Consider the following 21,759-nt stretch of genomic DNA (forward strand, 5'->3'; position numbering starts at 1 on the left):
ATTCATTGCAGTCCATCCTATTGCATAGCAAATTTAATGAATTTTTATACTCTCTTGGATCAGTGTATTTTGATTATAACTGTCAAAAAAGATAACTGACATTTCTAGAACACCCAACTTTATGTTTTAGTTGTGATATGTTCCATACTAATTCTTTAATCCCTTGTGAAAATAACATTCAATTTTCAAAAAGTAGAGTTAGAAGTGAAGTGCATTTTTAACCACATGCCTCTGAGATGACATTTGGTTTATAAATGAATTCATAGTAATTGATGGTATTGATTGACTATTTCCACCATTGATTCAGTGTTCTGACAATTAACTATTTATAGATGCTTCTTGTTAAAAGTTTAAATTATTTCTTATTCCTGACACAATGTTTTGTTAAAGTTGCAAATCATTATGCATCAACACTAGGAATAAATTGATAAAAAAAATCCTTGTGCCTGATTCCTGAAGAAAGTTGTGGATAGTGCAGCAACCTGAAGGAAGAGGTTAGTGCATCAGCGGTGGATGAAATTTCGTAACATACACTTAAGCAAGACCAAATAATTATCCATTCCAAAACACAATAGGTGCACCCAATGCAATATAAATGTGTCAAAGTATATCAACAACATTCTGAAAGCACTTGATGGTGGCCATATGTACTTAATGTTAATGCTATCATATCTTAAATATTCCTAGGTAATACTGTGGGTTCTGCAAACATAACTTAATAAAGAAAATGTGACTGGCATTTAATGCACTATAGCATGCTGGGATAACTCAAGCCTTGATAGAAGACAATCTGAAAAGGAATCACAGAAGGCAGCAGGCCAGCCAAGTTCAGTGCCCAGCTGCAGTTAATCAAGGTCTCTGAACATGAAATAATAGATAGATACAAATTAGACAGTGAGCTGGTGTAGGATGTGTGCACCACACATGCATGATCGTAGTCTACAGGGTAACCCACTACTGCTAGAAACAAAAATGTTTCAGAGTCTAGGTATACTGGTATCTGGGACATTTTAGTAGCATATGGGAGAGGCTGAATGACTGTCCCAGAAGTTCCAGACAACTTTAAGTCACATTAGCACCCACTTTCTTGCAGCAGTGTGCACAAAGGTGGATGAATTTACCCATTTCTCAACAACTGTCATGGAGTGCAAAAATGTCACGCAATAGTTCTATGTCATAGGCAACTTCCCATTTATCCTCAGTGCAATAGACTATGACCTATCCCAAGAATCACAGATATCTTATGTTGAGCTGTCACAGGATGCTCAGGAGGATACAAAGGTCAGAAGAAATAAGCGTGGATGATGGAGGATGCAGCCATATGTCCTTGCTCAGGCAATGTAGCATCATCTGACACACACCTTTGTGTCATAACAACCCACACATCCCAATGCACACAGACTAAGCAGTGATGTTCCCATGTTGCCATTCTATAGCAGCACAGAGCATGACTAATGGAAATACCCCAATAGTTGATATACCTGCAGGATTATATACACAACACTCAGCAAGGAACACATCTGAATGTATATAGAGGAAACATCGGCACAGGAAGTGTCAGTACAAGGTATATCAACCAAGCAAGACCATACAGGCAAATGTGTGGCATGCATGAGGTGTGCACAACAACAGAAGATGTGGTAGTACAGGTATGATACTATCATACAGATAACTAACATGGGACTAGAGCAGTAAAATAGTCAGTACCACAGGTAATTTAGTTCCATGCAGTGAATTAAAATATAGCAGCACAAACATAACTGAAAAGCAGGGGTTATGCACTAACATGGATGTATCACACATAGAATTCTGTGATGTATAACAGCATGGTACATCACAGTAAACAGCATACAGCAGCATGAATAATTACATCCATCCCAAGAACCAGCCAAAATGAAAAGAAAAAAAGCCTCACATCCCATGCCTGTTGAGAACTGTCACACAAAAGGCAATACTTTGTTGCAGAGGATATTGTTGCAACATGACTCAGATGGAGGTAAGAATACATTCTTTTATGCAGATCATCAGTGACATTGACTGCACAACAGACATGGAATATGCAGCAATGCTGGGGATACAGCAACATAAATGTGTGTGTGTGTGTGTGTGTGTGTGTGTGTGTGTGTGTGTGTGTGTGTGTGTGTGTGTGTGTGTGTGTGTGTGTGTGTGTGTGTCTAACCAATGAGATATGGGAAGACACTCAAGGGAACTACATGCCAGCATGGAGATACAAGATGGAAATAGGCCCACAGATGTGCAGTGAGTGCTGAGGTTGAGGCATGTGCAGTACCATAGTAAAATGCCACATGTAACACCGGTATGTGTACAGAGGTACACCTGTTCATGCAGGAATAGCAGACAACAAGGAAATGTGTAATGTAGAAATCAATGCTGGATGACTAAGATAACATGTTGTTAACTATGTAAATATGTGCCATATGTCAAATAGCAAGAGGTGCAGACATAGAAGCTTGGAGATTGTCACCGAGCATTACTGTTGTACTAACATATACTAATGATAAATAAGTGCTACATATCACAATTGGCAGCTAGTCACTTATGCCAAAAAAAGATGAGAAAAGCATGGGGCATCAGACATTTCAAAAAACACCTACTGTTTGATTAGTCAGTTGTCAGCACTGAGGTTACCATTACCACAGGGCCAGAATGACACAACAGGTCACATATTGGCTCAACTGCCAGTGTTACTCTAATGCAGTCTATGACACCCATGCTGATGGTTCATATCATGGTCCTGACACCCCCTGCCACTTCTGGAAACACTTGGAGGAACAGATTGTGGTGCCACAAGCATTGTGAGACACAGTGTGGGTAGGAGCAGTAGTGTGATGTGTTTGTCTGTGGTTTACTGCTGGGCTCACAGTTGAGTTACCAAGAGCAGATGTGCATGCACATTGCAGTGTAGACATTGATGTTCAAGTGCCATGTGTGGCTTTAAGGAGACAGTATCTGCCTCTCCCCACTGGAGGTACTTTGCTCAGTACTGTTAGGGCATATAACACCCAGTTCATACTATAGCACTGCTCTAACACCACTGTAACACGGCTTTCAACAAAGAATACAACAGATTCCAAACTTACATGCTTCTCAGTCAGTGTTGTCATGACCTCTCTTCTGATCTTTGTTTAACACATGCAGCAGGTGTGCTACATGATTATTGTTATGGGCATGTGCACACAGGTCAGAGCCATCACATCACTGTAAATGTATATTTGCCTGTAATAGTAGGGGACACTCTCTGACATGCATCCATGCACATAGGATCATAGGATCATAGGAGGTAACTAGGCTAAAAACCCTAAGGCCCTTACAAGCCTAGCCATGTTTTACTCCTATTTCCACAGACAGCACCTGTTACCATCCAAGAGGGACATAGAAGAACCCCCTGGGATGAATTTACACTTAGCCATCCAATCATCCAGATTGCATTTGAAGAGGGCCAATGAGGTGCTTTGCTTGACATGAAGCGGGAGACTTTTCCAGAAGTGTGATAACTTCTGGGAGACAAATCTGTCCCTCCAGCAGGTTCTGTTAATGTCACATACCAGGTTGAGGCCAGTAGAGTGAGTAACCCATGTACCATTTGACTTATGAATATGCAGCATTTCCAATAATGCAGGGTCATAGATTGCCTGATATGCAAGACAGAGATCAGCCCTGAGTAGTCTGCATGGAACAGAATAAAGTGACAGTGATTTCAGATGATCCTCATAGGACAGATGCTGAAGACCTTGAATTTTTCTTGTGAGGAATCTTTGAGGTCTCCCCAATTGCTGCAGGTTCTTGGAAAGGTGCATAACAAAAGGGGCATTGTACTCAATTATTGGCCTGATGAGGGAAGAGTACAGCGAGGTTATAAATTCTTTTTTTCTGGAGGCAATGCGCTTACTTATGAGGTAAGCAATATAGAATGCCCGTCTTGCCACTATGGAGACATGGTGATCAAAGGTAAGGTTGCTGTCAACCTGTGCGCCCAGGTATCTCACCACTGAGTGTGTACTTAGGGTGTTGTTATTGATGTGGTAGCTAGCAGGAACATCACTCCTACTAGAATGGATGACAATTCATTTTTTGCATTGAGTTTAAGGCCATGACTTTGGCACCAGTCATTTGTTTGAGTAATACCCTCTTGTAGGATGCTGACATCATTTGGAGATTCTATGTCCGCTCCCAATTTGCAGTCATCAGCAAACTTTGTCAGCCACAGACATTTAATTTTAGCTTGCACTTCTGAGAAATAGATTCCAAACAGTAGAGGTTCCAGGACTGATCCCTGTGGAACGCCACTGGTTACTGGTCTGCTGTTGGAAGTGGATTCCCCTATTTTGACTATATGAGTTCTATCAGTGAGCTAGTTAGTGACCCATTAATGATATACGGGTTGATACCTAGCTGGGTGAGTTTGTTAATTATGCCTTAGTGGGGGGATAGTGTCAAAAGCCTTGGCTAAGTCTAGGTAGGCAGTATGCACAGATTTCCCCTCATCAATGGCCTTGGTGACTGTCTTGAAGAAGTCCACCAGCTTTAACAGGAATGACCTGCCTTTGAGGTTACTAATATATTTGGTGATAAGGTCCATGATGCTTCACTCCATGACTTGCAGATAAGGCTAGTCAAGCTAATAGGTCTATAGTTCCTGGGGTCAGTGGAAGTACCACCTTTGTACAAGAGGATAACAGTGGCCTTTTTTCATTCAGCTGGGATGAAGCCAATGCTTAGAATATGTTTTAAAAGAATACCCAATGGTGTTGCTAATTCTTGTTTGAGCCCATGTAGTACGCAGCCTGGGATATTATCAGGTTCCATGGATGCTGTGTTTTTATCCTTCGAGATGGAGTTCATGACCTGCTCTTTAGAGATACACGGTAGAAAATAGGTGGTAGGGATGTTTTGCGGTAAGTGTGGTGGGGACAGGGGAGTAAGATTTTCACAGAATCTGTCAGCTAACAGGTTAGCAATGCCCACAGGCTTGTTATATGTGATATCATTAACTACCACTTTGCACATATCTGGGCCTTTCCTTTTAGGTTATGGATGTAACTAAAGAATGCCTTATGGTTGTCCTTAGTTAAGGAAGCTAATTTGGATTTGTAGTTAACTTTGGAGGACTTCACAAGAGGTCTTATTTGCTTGTTTAAGTTTAGGAGGGAGTCTTTCCAGTTTACAGCTCACCCCCTCTTATTCTTAGATAGCAGTTTATTCCTCTTATTCTTATTGTAAAGCCTGTTAATGGCAGTTGTCTACCAGACAGGTTAACTCTTCCTTGAGGAGCTTGTTTTGGTCCTGTCAGGTATGGCTGAGTCAATGCAGTTGTTCAGGTGTTTGTATAAAGAGTTTGTGTAGAACTTGGCATAGTTGCCAGTACCATCTAAGGGTGACGTGCAGTGAAGCTATATATATATATATATATATATATATATATATATATATATATATAGATATAGATCAGATATCACCAGACCTCACAACAGGGGCGCTACAGTGGCCCCATATTGGGAAGCACCAGATTCAGGATGTTGGCACCCCTTGTGGGGGTACCAACTAGCAGGTCCAGGGCATTGGAGTTAATGAAGTCTAGGATCCTTTTGGCAAGTGAGTTTGTGCATGAGTAATTTCCACACAGTCAATGGATGGGTAGTTAAAGTCACCCAAAACCATGGTGTTCGGATGTATCTTGATAGACTCAAGTAGATCTCAATAGGCAGAGTGAGTCTTCTGATTCATGGAGGGAATACTGTAGCTGGCAATGACTTGAATAGGTGTCCTACTGACAGTTAATTGCACCTGAAGTATCTCCAGGGGATCATTCTATAACCAGTCTTGAGGTGTATTTAGCTTTAATGAATACTGATACACCACCTTGTTTAGTTTTCATACCATCAGTTTGTGGTCTGAATGTGTGGAAGGGGGCAAAGCTCAATATAGCTGGTGTGCTCTCCACAGCCTTGAAACAGGTATCCGTGACTGCACAAATGTCTATGTCTTCCAAGGTGAGAACTGTTTCCAGTGAATGCAGTTTCATGTTAAGACTGCTAGTATTTAACAGCAAAACCTTGAGGTTGTTCTTAGATGGAGATATTACATCAGGAATTTTGTCCTTGCGACATTGCCTAAAAAAGGGACTATGGGTGTGATAAGAGCATTGACCAGGAGCTGAAATCCCAGGGGTGAAAGATGAAGATCATCTCTGGCAAAGCATCAAGGTCTGTCGATCATGTCATCCCAGGCTGACAGATACTGTATCCCCTTGGAATGACACCAGAAATTAAGCCAATTATTGAAGTCAGTCATTTTATGTTTATCCTAGGTGAAGTTAAAATACTGCTTAAGGCTAGGAACATACCAGCATGAGACACATAGTGCAAGAGCTCAATTATGTCTATCTTCATTTAGTCCAGAGAGGTACATCTGAAGTCGTTCAAACGAACATGGACTATGACAGAGTCGTAACAGTACCTGTTGTTAAGAGACTTGAGTGTATGTGTGATTTGGGGGATCAAGGCACCTGACAGACAGCTGACTGTGATCTTCTCCTTATCCAGCTTAGTGAGAGGGACATCTGTGTGCCGCACGATGGAATCACCTATGACTAATATGTTAGGTTTTGTGTTTTGCCTTAAGGGCTTGACAGGTGAGACACTGGTATGTGAGCTATTACACTAATTGTGTTCTGCAGAGGAAGTATTATGTGTAGTGTGCTTGTTTTTTGTGTTTTGGAGGTCTCTGGTGTTTAGGCATGTTTCTGGTGAGGACCTCCTCATGTGTAGGTATGTCTGATGTAGGTTTGGGTGGAGTAGGAGGTGAGGTGTGCATGCTGATGACCTGCTCATTGTCATATGTACTGACATGATGTCTGAGAGAGCATGTATTAAGGTTCTTAATATAGTTGCATCTCTTACATGTTGAGTTTGTGTGATCAAGGAGCAGCGGGTTGTCAGTGAACATGAGGCAGTTACTACACTGTCTCAGGATGCCCATGTTGACCAAACTGGCTGAAGAAACTGTGGGAAATTGTACATCTATAGTGTTAGGTACATTTATATGGTCAGGAAGAGAGGTCACACTTAGAAATGGCTAGCAGGTGTTGGTACCTCTGCAGCTATGCTTAGTGTTTTACCTGACAGTAGATCTGAGCCATGAGAAACCTCTGAAGGACCAGAAGCAAAGTGCTAAGGGAAAATTTAACAAGCAAACCATTTGCTACTATAACCACCAATGGTAACAGCCACTACTTGGCAGTGCATGATGGTGTGCTACATGCAAGAAAGCACAGACTCTGGGTTTATATAAAACAAGGAATAACTCTTTTAACTCAAACTAGCAAATAAGGACACACTGTCTGAGCTGTAGTCCAATCACCCTCGTTTAGATGGGACCCAGACAGCCCTCTCCTCCCACAAGGATGTAGAAAGGCCTTCTCCAACAAAGGATGGCTTGAATTTGATGCTCAGAGGTTACAAAACAGACCCAGAAGCAGCAAGCCTGGAACTGGGACACACTACAGCCAAACTAGTACAGTATGCAATAAATGTTGCCAAAAACGGTACCAATAATTAAAATAAACAGTAGACTGTGAATACAAATTAATAGTACAATATAAGAGCAGAAACAGGCACTTGCATTTGGAAGCAATGGATGCCTCAGATTTTTCAGGATCACAGTGAAGAGCTGGTATTAGTGCTCAAGTGATACAAGACAGTTTAAATTCCAGACTGAATCTAGCCTATGCTAAAAAAGTGCAGAGGTATTTGAAATTTAGAGTGCTTAAAATCACAGTCATGACAGCAAAAAACAGTATAAAGCAGCAATTTGGTAAAAAAAAATATTCTCAATGTAATCAGGCTACTAACAAGCAGTAATAAAAGAGGTGGTATAAATGCAATTGAACACTTTTAAAAACAGCAGCAAAAGCAAAAAAAAGTATTAAAGTAGGAAAGACACGGTATCAATGCAGTCAAATACAGTAAAAGCAGCTGAATAGAGTGTAATTTTCTTTTTTTTTTGTCAAGTAAAAAGGGAAGAAACAGAAGATATTTCAAGGTTTAGAAGCTAAGGAGGTGGGCCTTCCCAAATAGTCTCACTGTACTCAGTAGAATGAGCTGATAAGATGAGAATGGGAGGAGTGTCCAATAAAAAATTTATAATGAGGCGGACAAAGAAAAGCCACCAAGTTATAAGAACACAACAACAATAGATCAGGTGGGAGGAAAAATCAAATGGAGCCAACTACAGTAAGTGTTCAGATGTAAGCCACAGACTAGTTTAACACACAAACTTTGCAACAGTAAGCACAGAATTATTAAATATCTCTGAAACAGCTATAGCAAGTGCAAAAAATATACTTATATCAGCTTTGTATGTCAGATGGTGTTAGAAGTAATTCAAGCTAGGCAACAAAGAAGATAGTTCTCAGATATTGAGCACAATGTTGCAAATATGTGAATCTTTTATACATCAGCTACACTCCTGTGTGTAGTCTGGCGGACATTATCAGTCCATCATAGGGAATATTCACCTTTATTATCAGACTCTAAGTGAGGCATCAGGTCATGGCCATCATCATTTCTATTGCTTGATATCTCCACATCATTAGAATGGCAGGCCACATTATACTCCCTTTCTGAAGCTGCAACATGAACCACATGTTTGTCCTCTTCTGAGCCAGATAATAAACCCAATGAGGTGGCTCATGTGCTACTGGCTATACTAAAAGAGTAAGGCACATCACATTTCAACTCAGTTTCAGTGGACAAATTACTGGAGAAGGCAGGTAGTGGATGCTGCAAAAAGAGATAGATGACACATGTCATTTACAAAGAAGTCAAATGATGTAGAATAGTAATAGCATTTGGCCAACTATATAACAACAGTGCTAATGATTGTCTGGACTTACCAGGCTTTCGTGTCTGTGGGTGGTTCAGGAACTCTGTATAACATAGATATTCCATGTCAGTTACATATTACACACATATGATAGATAATGTCATTGCAAGTTCTGACACCTACTTGACATGTCCTCCTCTGACTCCACCACCAGTCATAAGGGTTGAAATGATACTGGTATGTAAAAACAAATGTATACCACTCAGTTATAAGCACCTACAAGGAACAATGCACCATTAAACCTGAAGTATAACACACAGTAAGATATATACATATTAGATGGGCAATGATAAAGTTCTAATTCCAGATGACCTGTGCAGATGAACATGACCACACTAGTCATGGAGGGTACATATGTAATTATCAACAGTGAACAGCAGCAACCATGTGGACTGCCTTACTAAGTACATCCTCCCTGGTCGGGGAGTGTATTATCTGATGTAAAGCAGATCCTGTAGCATAAAATGGCAAATAAAAAACAATGTGAGCATACTTCACAGTCATAACAGCAGGCAGAGGTGTACAACAACTATGGATCTCACTAACAGGATAAGGAGACATGTCGTGCAAATGTACCTGGGTTGAGAAACAGTAAATATTAATATCATAGATCACAAGTGTGCTAAACAGTGCTCTGCAGCAGCAACAGTATGGACAGCCTTGCCAGGTCTGCCTGTAGCAGATTCTTTTTGGCCCATGTCTTATGATGATGTATCTGTAGATTAAAATGGTGCATAAACAGCATGTGAATATACTCCACAGTCATAGCAGGAGGCAGAAGTACACAACAACCATGCCTCAACTAACAGGATATGAGGACACTTATGTGATATGTTGCTGATGTTCAGATGTAGATGGGCCTATGCGACTGAAAAACAAATCATAGGTTACTGACAGTGTTATTTATATACTTTGTTGGTAAATTAACATGCTATAAAACCTACATTGTGCATCCACTTCAGGTGTGCTGCCTCACCCATGGCACAGTTCTGCAGCTGTAACACAAATATACCAATATATTAAGAATTGTGCAATAATGTCCTTCATTGAGAATTGATGGATGCTGCACTGTTCATGAACATTCAATATAAATGTACATCATGGAGCACCTGCCTTAATACCTTCTCAGAGTATCTGATGATCATGGCATGTGGTATAATGGGTGGCTAGTAACATCATTGTCTCATATGGGAAGTCAATGGTGACCCACCTCCAGTTGCCTTCCTTGACCTCTCATAGTGATGCAATCTGTTGGCTACACAGAGGATAACGTCAGAGCAACATTGCTGACAGGCCTCCCTAGATTTACTATGACCACCCATGGCATTTATAAAGTGTGTTAGATCTGTACACACTTGATTACTCCGCACTGCATTGACTGCACATCTAAGTAGGTTGCAGCCATGCTGACACAGAGCCTGTATTATAATCACATTTTCTCTATGTGAGAAATTCTCTCTCCCTGAAAGACAGGGTGTTATGCACATCTTAGAGTTTCTATACAGAATCGCATACAGACATGATAATGCTAAAAGCATATGACTAATGAATGACTCATCTTTCATTTGCAGTGCATAACTATGCAAAGCAATCCTTGTCATGTATATCACTGTCTCGTACAGATAATTGAAATGAACATTAAAACAATGTCTGAATAGCTGATTCATATGCCTTAACTTACATGTGCACAGCTATTAATCCATTAAACAAGTTTGTAAATATCATGCATGCATTAGTGGGATTTGAACCCATGTAAGTGGATTCTATAATAAGTAATGGTTAAACATATAACAAATTTGCCACAAATCCAGTACAATAACCATTATGTTATTACAGTTACATGCACATCCAAACACATCTAACAATTCTACCCCGAGAATGGAGTATGCATCTCAATTACCACTGTAGTCAGTGACAGACAGCATCACAAGTGTGACAATCATGATAAGGTACATAACGCAACTACTGACTTTTATACAGAAAGGAGGCAGCAAAGAACAGCATTGAAAATGGCCTGTTATGGAGTCCGGACTACATATCACCACAAGAAATAACTTAAGTGCTAAACCATCCTAATGTTGCCTGTATCCCATTAAATGTCACCACAAATACTACTGTATGACAGCATCAGAGAGTATCTCAAAACCAGTCACTTAACATGCAACTTGCAGACAACTCTGTAAGTCATTGTTCTGTCCAAACATGTATCAGAAATTACAGGTCATTCTGTATTAATTACAGATATATGTTGATTCCATCCATATCTGTATTTTAGTAGGGCTGGTTTGTTTTCAGCAATACAACTGTATATGGGGAAAACCTCCTTGTTACTGATGGATGTGAACATGTATGCATGCATTGTGGAAGTCTACCTCTCTTTTTTATGTAAATGACAGATTGTAATGCAGAAAATTTCAGACAACATATGCATGAAAATGTTTCAGTTGTTATGCACAGCGTGTGAACAGAAGTATGTCATAATAGCACTGTATTCCATCACAGCAATGCAAGCAGGTGGCAAACTAGATCTGATTCAGCTAATTCCAGCCGAGCAAAGTTAAATAAAGCTGTTAAGTACCATTTGCGCCATACATAATTAATGAGGTTCATTAGCATTCATTGTTTTGGAATCCCATTAGCAAATGTCCATGTAAATGCTCGAATCTCAGCACATTAGCCAATAACTTAGTGTAAGTATACAGTGCTCAGTGCAAATGCCCATCATATATTAAAAAATGGGAATATCTGTAACATGGGTCCAATACCCGCCAATAGCCTGCTATCATTCTATATGCCCCATCTTTAAAATGCAATATTGATACGTCTTCTTATTATACCATCACTACCTATGAACTGAATGGGATCTCAGAATTTTTGGAAGGTACTTTTCTTCAACGTACAACTATTTTAGTAAGGATGTTGAAGGAGAGGTGGCTTTGGCAAGTACAGGCACCAAATTGGACAGACAAGGAGACAATGCAGATACTGACTGTTTATGGTAGACATCAGCAGAGAATGTGAGCAAGCCCCAGGAGCTTTGCGATAATTGACTTCTGCCACGAGATTGGGAGGGAGTATCACAGATATACTGGGATTTACTGGACTGGTATGCATGTCCACCACCGCTATGATGACTTACATTGAAAGACACAGAGAATCATCATTAGAAGGTCACAAATATTGTCTTATGGCTGTAGGGTTAGCACAGTATGTGTAGACTGCCATCATACCTAATTTACATGCAGGTTTGAATCACATGGTTGTGCACTAATTTGTTTCATGGTTATTTAAAGTAAATAATTTTTTTTGCAAACATTGAAAGTTAAATTCAATTTGTTGCTGCTGACATATTTTACCCTGATAAATGTGTATTCTATCATTATTCAAAAGAATTTGACAGCATCAAAATAAATCTGAAGTCTGTTAGCTCAAGTAGTTTAGCAATAGGGCAATATAAATATCTGTTTATTTTTGTGTTCAAATCTCAGTGTAGCCTGTTTAGGAGAATATCTTGGCATTTATGCATCTAGTACTGCACTTCATATATGGAAGATTTATAGTTGTTTGGTAAGTTATACCTTACAGATTTTACACATCTAGCATGGTCATGGTACATTGACATCTATAGCAGTTAGGCTGCAGATGGCTATGCATATCTCCATTATCCGCAAACCTTCTAGAAATGTCCTACAGTACGCTTCTGTTGAGAATGCTGTATGTGTGAGTGCTGCATAATACTTATATATGTTACCTCTACTATTTAAATTATATAACAGTCTATAAGAATCCATTACATCATTTCATCGACTGCCCTCCTACATAATTTACATGTGTAGGTTTGAATCACATAGTTCTACAGTAATTCCATTAATGGCTAGTTGTGTGTTTAAAGTGCATACGGATGTTTTATTCCAAACTGTGACAGCTGGAAACCTGATGTGGTATAGCTAAGACGTACCACTATAAGCAATATTATAACATGCAGTCACAATTGCATAGTTTTGTTGTGCAAATCCCACTGCAGACATTCTGTTGGCTAGACTGAATATTGCCTGACTTACAGGAAATGTGTAATTAATGGTATTGCTTTTGTTTCACTCTATAAGTCATTTCTGTTTAGAATGTCACCAGTTCACGTTGCACAATGCATTTTGGATATATTATGTATAATGTGATGTTAAATGCGTATAGCAGTCTATGAAGTGCACATATCAGCACTTGCAATCTTTTAATGTATATAGCAGTCTATGAAGTGCACGTATCAGCAATTGCAATCTTCTTTTACTTGTCATGTAATATACATACACAACTTCACATTTGGCTAATTTATGTATGTACATGTCCAGACAAAATTAAAAAACTCATGAACACCTACACATACAGGTATACATACCTATCTGTATATACCCACCTAGGTACACACACATATGTATTATATTGCATACATGCATGCATACATATAGGAAGATTTCAACATTGAGGTATCATCCATTATTTACATATGTATTCATTTTTAGTGGTAATGATGTAAAACACCACAGTTGGTTCAGCATTCAATAACTGCATACATTGGTAGGTCTTTGTCCACATGGTTAGGTATATATGTACAATTACACAAAGACACCACAGATGGGCACACCTGTTAGTGTGTGCAATGTTTCCTGCATATTCAGAAATGTAAGTTGTTTGACTTCCATCAGTTCATGCAATTACAGCAAATATGGATTAGGTAGGCAGGTATGGTTCTGGTTTGTAGGATGAACATAGATGACAGTTGTAGGTTTGAATCTGGATTAACCTCTTTGTCTGCAGTAATCCTGATGTGTGCACAAAACTGAGAGTGAAACCTCATTGCCTGAATATGCAAACTGTGATATTGTATAGCAACGCTTGCTAACATACTAATGACTATTTTTTCATTGTTCTTTTATTGTACATAGCAGACATTATGTGCTAAACTTAAGTAATCCTTCTCTTGGTGTACTACATTATCTTTTTTCTTTTTGCAGCTGCTGAAGGCCACACCAGGAACAGACACTTGTGCATGTAGCATATGCACAGGCTTGAGAAGCAGCAGAGGGTAAGAAGTATGTCTTACGACTTTCCACCTTTATTTCTCCAGAAATAATATTAGCATATTTAACTCTTCATGTGTAGATGTGTATTCGTATGACATTCAGGCATGCTAATGTTATATCAGACTTCCCATAATTTATCTGCAAGGTATGTCTAATACATAGGGGTTTATTGTGAATAACATTAATGTTCATATAATTTTAAGTGGAATGTACTGTTATGTGTTATAAAAAGGTGTTTGTTATTACATTAGCTTATGTGCTGTTTGTTGACACAACCTAAATGATAGACATAGGTTCACAAGGCAGATTGATTTTGGCATGAAAGTTTTACATATACAGTATGTTGCTTGTAACTGGTGCCACTGTTTGTGCAGAAGGCAGCATCAGGCTTGTGTGGTGTATGGCAGTATTTCTCACTGAAATTTTCACAGCCTGCCTATTCTATTATTGAATGTGTATCTTAATGCTGTTGGTGTACTCTTAGCAGCATGTACTTCTTGAGTTCCACGTATCTTGCAATGCTGTATAACTGCACTGTGACATTTCTTTAGACACAACATTGCACATCATTTCCTGTAATGGGTGTGCCACAATCCATGCCTAGAATTATTTTATTTCTGAGGTGTTGCGTACTATATTCATGATCATCATTACATTGTTTCCACTATGCAAGTTAAAGTACATATGTAAGCATAAAACAAATGCAGGCAGTGACAGTAATAGATTTATTGAGGGACATTTATGTATCTGTGTCAAATACTTTCTAGATATTAAAACACACACTAGTTCACAAGGGACTTTACATAACACATAAAGAAAAAAATATAAAAAATTAGACCACCAAGGTAGATTGCTTCACTTTAATATTGTACAAGCAAACCAAATAACTAAGCGCTTTCACCAGGAATAAAGTCCGGCTTCTTCAGAGTCAACTGGTTCAACAAAACACACACTTTTTTAAATAACAGTTCATACTACCAACACCAATCAACTGTAGTCAATTTTATGACATCATCCTGGTGTCATACCCATATAAAGAAACAGCAATGACAACAATAAATAAAATAATACAGCTTCTTGTCATGTCACATTAACAAAGTAAAATTATATAAAAGACAGTAAAATAACATGGAGCATACAGAGCAGGAAAAAAAGAATTATATTATTATTTTTTATTTATTTATTTTTTTACTTTCTAGATATTACATGTTTTCACTGCGCTTGCAAGTGTGTTTAGTTTTTTGTTAGCTTTCAACTTCTATTCTGATTATATAATGTTGTGATGTCACCCATTAGTCATGTTGCATTGCTGATCTCATTAGCATCTACATTTTAAGTGCACCAATGAATGTTAATCTTACATGTTTTTTATGCGCATATTTTAACCATGATATGCAAACATAGCACATTAGTTGCACATAATAATGAGTTAAAAACTGATGCAGGGATAACCACCTGGAGGTGTAAACTTTGGCTCAAGATGATTGTCACAGTTGAAGTGACACCCCAACCCCATGTGCAAAATGGGAAAAAGAGGTTAAGGATAGATTGATGGAATGATGAGTTATACTAAAAATTTCAATGTTATATTAATACCTCAACATAAATGTGTGAGACATGCATTGAGTAAAGAATATGGGCCATATTCCTAAGGAGTTGCTCTCAAAATCTGTAACTGATATTGGTGTAAGTCCCACCTGGCAACATGCTTACAACAAGAATGATATTCCCAATGGTCTATTGCCAGTGTCAGCTTGCAGTGTACCAAGTCTTTTGGAAATGAGCCTTGTCAGTATTGCATGCTAGAGAAGCATGTGATACCTCTCTTACAAATTAATGATATATTACATATATATGTATATATATATATATATATATATATATATATATATATATATATATATATATATATATATATATATAAAACTTCAGTGTGCCGAATTTCATTTAAGCAAAATATTACCATGATGCTGGTAGTCCGAGATGTACAAGTATACAGTGTTAATGTACCTTCTTGTACACAGTACCAGTTCTGTTGAATAACGGATATGTCAGTAGGTTTACACATATTTTACTGCGCTCATAGCTTTTAAATGGAGATCAAGAAATCTACTCTTGTCACTGTAGTGTGATCTCAGAGACCCCCACATGGGGGTTGCAGGGGGACTTGTCCTCCTGCAAAAATCAGAGAATATGTAATAAGTATTATTAAAGTTCAAGGTAATAGGGGTTTTGTGAGATATGGAGGCCAACCAAAGACTTGTTATTTTTGTGGTAAAGATGACCACTTAATTAATGAATGTGATAAAAAAATGTTACTTGTGTGGTAATACAGGGCATAATGCAAAAGAAAAATGTGATTTAAAATGCTAGAAGTGTGGTAATACAGGACAGTCCAGGCTAGAATGTGAAATAGATATACAAGAAAATGAAAATATAAGTATACAGATTAAAGAAATAGAAGAAATGGTTATACAAAAACAAGTACAACAAAATGAAAGTAATGCAGAGCTCATATACAAAGATAACAAACAAGATATAGGAAAAGAAGAAGAAAAAGAAACAGAAGAGATCAGTGAAGAAGAATGCAAATGGCATAGAATAAAATGAAAAAAGAATTCTATAGGGGAAAATAGTTAGGAAAAGAACAAGAAAATGTAAATACGTAACATTTAGAGAAAACCAAAAAGGTAAAGGTTAATAACTTTACAATAGCTCTTTTGTTAAAAGCTGAAAATATTTTTAAATGTCAACAGTTTGAAAAACATTAAGAGGAGAATTAGTATGTTACAATGGTGTGTTGCAATAGAGGCTGAAGTGATAATATTAGAAGACATACGATTCTTAACAAAAGAAGAAAGAACACAAATGGAAACATTTTGAAATCCGAATGTTATCCAGAACATAGGTAAAGAAACATGTTCAGGCATATGTGTATTATGTAAAAAAGACATTAAAATATTAGATGTTACAGTAGTTGAATTGGGTAGAATAATAATATTAGACTTAAGATGGAAAAATATGTATATTAAGTATTTAAGTCATTAAGTATTTAAGGTTTTTCTTATTATATAGCAATTTAGATGAAAATACAAGAAAATGGAAAATACATGAAACTAGGAAAATGAATAAAAAGAATGAATGAAAAGGAATTGGATTCAGTATAAAGAAAGAAACTGATTACATTCTGGAAGCAACATATAGACATGAAAGATTTTTACGAAAATTGGACAGTACGGTGGATATATTTAAAGAAAAATATAAAAACTCTTCATAGACTGTATAGATAAGAAAAGAAGGAAAGAAAAAGAAAAATATTAGATGACCATCCAAAAACCTTTAAATTAGCTCTAAAAACACATTATCTAAACAATCCATCCTGCACCTGCCTCAGAAGCAAACCTCCTAAAAAAGCACATTTTACCAAATATTGGGTTGGCAAATCTTTGTAAAACCCAGTCTTCACAACAACTACTGGAAAGCTACTATACACTATACTCTTAACATAGAAAGTACTGTTTCAAAGCCCGTGCTTTTCTAGTGTAGAACAAAGTAAATTCCTGCAAATTGCATTTTGATATATGTTTTTCTCTTGCATCTTCATCTTGTGTAGAATAATGTCAGTCCTGTAAATTGTATTTTTGACATGTTTTCTTCTGCGTCTTTAACATGCAACACTTTTTAAGCTTATGTTAAACTTTGTTGTCACTGTGATGCTTTGTGGAGCATTTCTCCCTAGGCCTCCACTGAAAAATTGGTCTCCAGCCCAGTGGACTTTCCCGGTCAGCAAATGTTAATAAATAAATAAATAATAAATGCTGAGTAAAGAAATATTTAAGTATGTACTAGGGAAAGAGAAAACATATGAAAAGGAAAAAAAATTGTTTAAAATGAATCAGATTAAGGTTCACAGTCTGTTATACAAGAAAAAAAATATTACAAGGAAAAAGGAGTAGTATGTTATTTGAGTAAAATAATCAAAGAAGGAAAGATAATAAGAGAATTAAAGGATAAGGAAGGTAAATTAATTAAATATCAAAAAAGGAATATATGAAATAATTAAGGAGCATGTATTACATTTATTTGTGAAGAAAAAGGTGAAGAAAGATAAAAGCTATGATGGGAAGAAATTAAACAAAAAAGATAATGAACATCTAGAAAAAAAGAATAAATCTAAACAAATTAAATGATATTTTGAAAGATATTAAGATGAATTCTGCAACAGGAGTAGAAGGAATTGAATATAACATGTATAAAGAAATGAAAGATTGGCAAAAAGGAATGTTTATCAAAGTGATGAATGAATGGTTAGAAACTGGAATTAAATACAAAGAAATAAGTACAGGAATAATAACATTCACATTTAAAAGGGAACAGAGATGACATAAAAAACTGGAGACTGATAACTTTAAATAATACAGATTATAAAATATTTATGAGAATAATTGTTAAAAGATTACAATGCAAGATAGAGAAAGTATTTGATCAAAATATGTTTGGGAGAAAAGGAAAGGGTAGTCGAGGTTTATTATGGCTAATAAGAGAGGTGATTGATGACATTATCAATAAAAAGTGGAGACATAATTAATTTTAGGAGATATAAAAAAAGCTTAAAATAACATACAGCATGAATCACTATGGGGGATTTTAAAAACATGCAATTTAAGTGAGAAAACTTTAAGTGTAATTAATTCTGTGTATGAAAAAATGTGAAACTAAATGTGAACAGATGGAAAGGAGAAGAAATAAAGATAGGATGTAGAATAGGACAAAGGTGTCCAGCTAGTAGTATAATTTTTTCATTGGTTATGAATATAATAGTGACTGAAATTAATAAAATATCAAGAGAAGGAGGGCATAGAATGATTAAGAAGTGCAATTGTCAATGATGTATACTTATGCAGATGATATAGTAATAATTACAAAAAATACACTTGGATGGAAAGAATAAATGTTCAAGTAGGTATAATGTTGGGAAGAATTGAATTAGATATAAACAGAAAAAGCAAGAGAAACAATGGTCCAAAAGCATCAGTTTACTATAAAACAACAAACAAAGCTTTCAAGCTAACAAACTCTTCTTCAGTATAGTGTGAAAACAGACAAGCTGTAATGCATCAATATATATCACGTGCCAGCCAATAAAAACAACACAGTTCATATAACAATTCATATAACAATTAGTCAAGTTTGATTTTAAGATTGTAGGCTTTTATACCATGTGATGAACTGTGTTATTTTTATTGGCTGACATGTGATATATATTGATGCATTACAGCTTGTCTGTTTTAACACTATATGGAAGAAGAGTTTGTTAACTCGAAAGCTTTGTTTGTTTGTTTTATAATAAACTGATGGTTTTGGACCACTGTTTCTCTTGCTTCTACAGTGGTTGACTTCTCTGGTCCAGTTCTGGCTGTTTAGGTGAAGTTGTACTTGTGTATAAACAAAAAGTAACGTATTTGGTTTTAAAGGTGAAATAGGAGGTGCAGAGTTTAATGACAGGTATATGGATGTCCTAGGAATAAAATTTGGGAAAAATAAATATATAAAGGAACAAAGGGACACTGTCATGAAAGAAATAAAAGATATGTTTACATTTTGGAAAACATATAGTTTTTCATATAAAAAGAAAGCACATTTAATAAATGTTATGGTATTATGCAAAACAGCATATTTAGCAAATGTTTATATGATACTGATGAAATAAGAAAAATAATTGATAATGTTAATATTTTCATTTATTGGTGGTTCTATACTAAAACCAGTTACAAGAAGAATTATATATGTGAAAGAAAACCAAGGAGGATTAGGTCTAATTAATCATATTGTACATGTAGCATATTTAAGTTTATACAAAGTATTAAGAAATATTATAAAGGAAGAAAACTTTGTAATAGAAATGATAATATATTACAAATATAAATATGTATGGAAGGAGTGGAGGTAAAGAAGACAGGTAAAAGTATTAACAATGAAGAAATAAAAACATAGAATAAAACTGTGTTATGGAAAATAAAAAAAGAAGGTTGTAGAAAAAACAGAAAGGAATGGTATATTAATATAAAGAAAAACTTTTATTTTGTTGATCCATGGAAAGATTTAGGAATGAATAAGAAAAAAATCTGAATTAAGGAGATATGAAAACTATAAAAATAAAAAAGTAATGATTTTTATGGATATTATCCATAAATAAACTGCCTGTAAAAGCAAATATGCAGTATAAGAGACAACAAGATAGAAACTGTAATAAGTGTGGCAAAATAGAAACCGCAGAACATGTGTTTCTGAAATGTGATTGAATTAAGAATTTATGGAGAGAAATACGTAAACATGATATGATTTAAAAGTATTTAAAATTCGAACAGTTAAACATGGACATGATGGAATATGGTTACTATGGAACTCGAAGACAAGAAGAAGAAGAAGTAAAGAAAATGGACAGAATTATTTTTTATGCTGCATGGACAATTTGGAATGAAAGAGTCAATGAAATTCAATATAATGGGAAATCGACTTTAGCAAAAATATTGGAAACTATAGTTTTGGTTGTGGGTAAAAGAGAGGGGGATAATGGAAAAGTGAAGCAAATGTCTGAAATATGCAAATATTTGTAAATAATGTAAATATGTCAATAGTACATAATGTGTATACATATATATATATATATATATATATATATATATATATATATATATATATTTGTGTGTGTGTGTGAGTGTGTGTGTGTTTGTGTTAAATAAAAATAACATACTCATTAGGAGACTGCTTGTTCCGTTCCTAGTGCAGTGGCAGCTGGGAGAACAACACTCAAGGAAATCCAAGATGGTGGACTACACAGAGGAAAATGCTTGTGCAATGTGTGAATCTATACCAGATTATGAGAGGCTGGTTCAGCAGAATTTGTTTCACCGGAAGCAAATGTGCAACCCAATGATGGATGTGTTATTACAACCCTCCAGTCAGGAGGGATGAAGGATGATATTTTGGGTGAATTGTTGATGCAGAGTAAGCTGGGCAGTAGAAAAGATGTTTCTTGGGGTGAAATTAAGTACAAAATTCAATTGGAGAAATCAGAATATATTTTGAAAGGAGATCACCAGACAAAGAAATCATATGCCAAACATGGTTAAAGAAATTGCACTGAATGTGATGACAGATGAACAGGAGAAAGGAAATGTCTAGAATCAAAGGAAATGTATGGTGAGAATTCAAAACAAGGAAGAAAAAGAAATTGACATGTATGATATTTAGGATAATTTAATGGTTCCACCTGAGAGTGAATGCTCTGGAGGTAAGGACTTTTATCCTTATTCATAAAGAGAATTGACATGTATGATATTTAGGATAATTTAATGGTTCCACCTGAGAGTGAATGCTCTTGAGGTAAGGACTTTTATCCTTATTCATAAAGAGTCATTTTATGATATTATTTTTGAGACTGGTTCTGTTCTGGAAACATTTTGAGAGATCATGAGAAGAATCTATGGAATTCTTATGTGGTTAAAGCATTTCATAGAGAAACAAAAAAGAAGATACATGTTCAATTTCAAATTGAAGTTGAAAAGAGACTTTAAAGAGACATTTAAGCAAACTTTGTATAGATGTTATGGACATTAGCAAAGTATATTATAGAGGATTATGGGCTGGAGGATGGGACTGCCATATTATATTGCAAATGGCAAAGGGAAAAATTCATATCCTAGTATGATAAATGTAGATAGAGGTATTGTAAAATAATGGGGAAAACAGAAATATGTTTTTTTTGTGTGTAGAA

This window comes from Protopterus annectens, chromosome 4.part0 (assembly GCF_019279795.1).
Source record: "Protopterus annectens isolate FY-2018-M chromosome 4.part0, PAN1.0, whole genome shotgun sequence".
In the NCBI taxonomy this organism is placed as follows: domain Eukaryota; kingdom Metazoa; phylum Chordata; order Ceratodontiformes; family Protopteridae; genus Protopterus; species Protopterus annectens.